Below are 4,944 nucleotides of genomic sequence, written 5' to 3'. Positions count from 1 at the left end.
ACTTAAGTCATCGGCTACTAAATTTGCCTTCCCAGGATGATAACGAAGCTCGCAATCGTAATCGTTCAAAGTTTCAATCCACCATCGTTGTCTCATGTTTAGTTGCTTTTGGTCGAAGATGTGTTGAAGCATTTTGTGATCGGTGAAGATAGTACTCTTGGTTCCATAAAGATAGTGTCTCCACATTTTAAGTGCAAAGACAACGGCTCCGAGTTCGAGATCATGTGTTGTGTAGTTCCGTTCATGAATCTTTAGTTGTCGAGAGGCATAAGCAATGACTTTCTTTCGTTGCATTAATACACACCCAAAACCATGTTTCGAGGCATCGCAATACACAACAAAATCATCATTGCCTTCGGGGAGTGACAAGATAGGAGCGGTGGTTAGCATTGTCATCAAGATTTGAAACGCGGATTCTTGTTTGATTGCCCAAATGAATTTTCTTCCCTTATGAGTTAACGCGGTTAGAGGACGACCAACCAAGGAGAAATCTTTGATGAATCTACGATAGTATCCGGCGAGACCCAAGAATTGACGAATGTGAGTAGGAGTAGTAGGAGTCTCCGATTTACTAATGGCTTCGATTTTTGATGGATCGAATTTAATACCTTGATCACTTACAACGTGACCAAGAAATTGAACTTCCTTCAACCAAAATTCACACTTGGAGAATTTGGCATAGAGTCATTCTTGTCTTAAAAGTTCAAGCACAAGTCGAAGATGTTCCTCGTGTTCTTCTTCGCTTTTAGAATAGACCAAAATATCATCGATGAACACGATAACGAATTTGTCAAGGTATGGTTTGCACACGCAGTTCATGAGGTCCATGAACACCGCCGGTGCATTAGTTAGACCAAATGGTATTACAAGAAATTCATAACTACCATAACGAGTCCGAAAAGCGGTTTTGGAGATATCTTCCCCCTTAACCCTTAGTTGATGATAACCCGAACGGAGATCGATTTTCGAATACACACAAGACCCTTGTAGTTGATCAAAGAGGTCATCGATGCGAGGAAGAGGATATCGGTTCTTAACCGTCAATTTATTTAGTTCACGATAATCAATGCACATTCGTAGGGATCCGTCTTTCTTCTTAACGAACAAAATCGGAGTGCCCCATGGTGAATGGCTAGGTTGGATAAAACCACGGTCAAGCAATTCTTGGATTTGACTTTGCAATTCTTACATTTCAGATGAAGCAAGTCTATACGGTGCACGTGCTACGGGTGCGGCTCCCGAAATAAGATCGATTTGGAATTCAACCGGTCGATGAGGTGGAAGACCCGACAATTCGTCGGGAAATACATCGGAAAAGTCACTAACAATTAGCACATCATCGATATGCTTCTCATCGGACTCGACTTTCTTAACATGGGCAAGGATCGCAAAACAACCCTTACGGAGTAGTTTTCTAACTTTAAGGCACGAGAGGAGGTTGAGTCCGGTGCAACTCTTATCGCCTTAGACAATCAAGGGTTCACCGTTCTCGATAGGAATCCGGATTGCATTAAGATCGCAAAGAATGTGAGATTTCAGTTTAACTAACCAATTCATACCGATTATTACATCGAAGCTCCCTAGTTCCATGGGTATCAAGTCAATTTCAAACTCATTTCCCAAAATGTTTAACGTACACCACCGGTAATATGTGTCGGCACTCAATAGGTTCCCGTTGGCCACCTCAATGGCATAAGTAGTATCTAGGGGGAGTGATGGAGTGCTAAGAGTATGAACCAAAGTCTTGGATATAAACATTTATCGGCACCCGAATCGAATAAGCAAGAAACATAAGATTTGTTGATAAGAAACGTACCCATGACTAGTTCATTGTCATCTCGGGCCTCTTGGGCATTAATGTTGAAAGCTCGGCTGCGTGTGTTGGGGTTGGATTTCTTCTTCGGACATGCATTTCTAAAATGACCCGTTTGGCCACATTCAAAACAAGCACCCGGTTTTGGTGCATTGGGCCCCTTTTGAGCAACGGGGGCGGCACTTCTACAATCGTTGGCCACATGACCACTACTTTGGCACCGGTGGCAAAATGATTTGTCACATTCACTATAGTGATGTTTGTGGCATTTGTTGCAAAAAGGTTTATTTCCGCCACAACTTTTCTTGGCGTCGGAGGTGAAAGGATTTTTGGTGAAGTTGTTGTTGTTGTAGTTGCTTGATTGGGAGGCTTCCCACTTTCTTTTGTTGCCACCCGATTTATCTTCGGCCTTAGGTGCCGGTACTACGATTTCATCCACTGTTTCAATCAATTGTCGGCCCATCTTCAAAGCTTCTTGTAGGTTGGCGGGTTTGGATAACATTACCCCGTGTTTGATGCTCTTAGGGAGGCCATCCATATAGAGTTCAACTCTACGAGAATTGGGAGTCACGAGAGCCGGGCACATTAAGGCTAGCTCGGCAAACCTTTGATTATAAGCGTTGAGGTCATTCCTGACCGCTCTTAAAGTTCTTAACTCGTGTTCAAGCTTGCGGGTCTCTTCACGTGGGAAGTATTCGGTGATCATCTTTTCCCTTAGGTCGGCCCAAGAGAGTGCGTGGGCTTCATCGGTACCCACCGATTGTACATAGGTGTTCCACCAAGTGAGGGTGACACCGGCGAAAGTGTGGGTGGAGTATTTGACCTTATCTTGGTCCCGACAACCTCTTATGCTAAAGACGGCTTCCGTTTGCTCAAACCATTGGGTGAGCACAACCGGTCCCCCGGTTCCATCGAAAGTGTGAGGTTTGCACCCCATGAAGTTTTTGTAGGAGCACCTTTCACTTGAGTTACCGGCTCCTTGATTGTTGTTGTTGTGGTTGTTGTTATTGTTGTTGTTGGAGGAGTGACCGGCCATGGCCGCATCCACGGTGGTGGCTATCATCCGTTGAAGAGCTTGTTCGGGTGTTTCATGGCGTGGCACACGGCGAGGAGGCATTGTTCCTACAAAATACAAGAATATCGTTGATTAGTATTCTTAATAATACTAACCGTGATATGGAATAAGGATAGAGAGAAAATTTTTCCTTGACTCACCTTAAATTCTTTATATCATAATGTCGGAACGTCCATATGAGTCACCGTAATATAATCCCGGCAATTATATTACCCTAATTCATATGTGCATTCGACATTACTTCATATAGTCAAGGTGGGTTGTCAATAAAATTAAACAACGTGAGATTAAGATGAAATAAGAGTTAGATATGAGTAGAAACGTTCGAGTATAAATGCACAAGTAGTCAAGTAATTCCTACTTTAAGTCTATATGCCGGTTGTAGTCTAGACTCACTAATGTACCCTATGACTCGGGGTTGACACCAATGAACTCTAAATCCCTACAACCAATGCGCTGATACCATCTGTAGCGACCCGACAAAATCGTCATTAACGGCGCCGTCTACTTAGGTCCCGTTACGTGGTCATAAGTCTTTAAAATGACATGTGACCAAAATATGTCGCATTCATTTCAAATGTAAAAGTGTTTCAAGTTTACAAAGGTGCTTCCACGACTAGTTACATTACAATGTTTAACGTACAAATCAAACCTATGCGACACAATTTTGAAAGTAAGCCAAAAGATGCTCCATGTATGCATATATACTCGACATCCAAGCAAGTATCAAAAAGAGTGCGGAAGCATGTATCACATAGCGTTCAAGGACCTGAGAAAACATATAGAAAACTGTCAACGAAAACGTTGGTGAAATCATAGGTGTATTAGTAAACGTTGTATTTGAACCACAAGATTTAATATAGTTGATTATCCAAATCGTTTGCATTCCAAAGTTATTGTTTGTATCGCGAGCACCCAATTATCAAGACTTAACTGTTTTGTACCCTGTTACGTAGTGTTAGAACATACACTATTCTCGAAAATATATTTCATCCGCTAACGGTAGCGAACTGTCCGAATGAGACTCGCCAAGCCCATGTGATCACATAATATAAGTTCTCGTTTACACCCTGCAAGTGTAACTAATGATAATTGAATTGAGGCTTTTTGTTCAAACTCGCACGTGGAATGTTTGTTTTCGTACTTGTGTTCAAAGTATTAAAAGTATGATACGTATATGTTTCTCATCCCATAGTTTAAAGCGTAAAAGTTGTTGAAAAGGTGGGACTATGATCTCACCTTGAGTGCACGTATGAATAAGTACTTCACAAAGTAACGTGTGCAAGAACGAATGCTAGTCTTGACCTAAACAAGTAGGTCGTATCAATAACGGTAAACACGATTGGTCAAAGATGTTCAATTAGTCCTATGGCTCATTACGACTCGATTATGTAGCATGTGAATCAAATTGTCACGTTTCATGCAAGATACAAGTATGTAAGCGTGTTAGAACGATTGCTCAAATATTTGGTTAAGTTTGATTAAAAGTCAACTTTGGTCGGGTCAAAGTCAACAAAAAAGTCAACACGTTCGGGTCGGGTCTCGAACTATTTTTCTGAGGTTTTTAATCATATATAAGCATGTTAGAACAAGTTACATGTGAATCGGAGGTCCATAGCATAGCAAACATTTTTCGTAAAAGTGTCAAGGTGGACAGATTCTGAACACGCCTATTGTCGCGCCGCGACATAGGATGGCCGCGCCGCGGCAATCAACGTGAGCTGGTGCCTGGCCAGTTTCAATTGTCCAAGTCCCAAACCAAATTTCATTTAAACACAAAACACAAACCGTAAACTCTTACGACACGTATCTTATATCGTTGGAAAGGTAATTTGACAAGGAACACAACTAAATACATTTCATCAATCAAAAACATCATTTTCAATAATCGAATTTCTAAATTAAATGATCAATTAATGCTCATCATTAATGCTTCAATTTCATAAATGCACAATTATGATTCGGGAATTAAATGCACATATATGATACGACGTTTAGTAGATAATTATACATACAATGCAACTAAACACTTACAAACAATATTGCAAAGCATTCA

Source organism: Rutidosis leptorrhynchoides, chromosome 4 (assembly GCF_046630445.1).
Source record: "Rutidosis leptorrhynchoides isolate AG116_Rl617_1_P2 chromosome 4, CSIRO_AGI_Rlap_v1, whole genome shotgun sequence".
Taxonomy (NCBI): domain Eukaryota; kingdom Viridiplantae; phylum Streptophyta; class Magnoliopsida; order Asterales; family Asteraceae; genus Rutidosis; species Rutidosis leptorrhynchoides.
Note: the sequence above shows the minus strand (reverse complement) of the source record.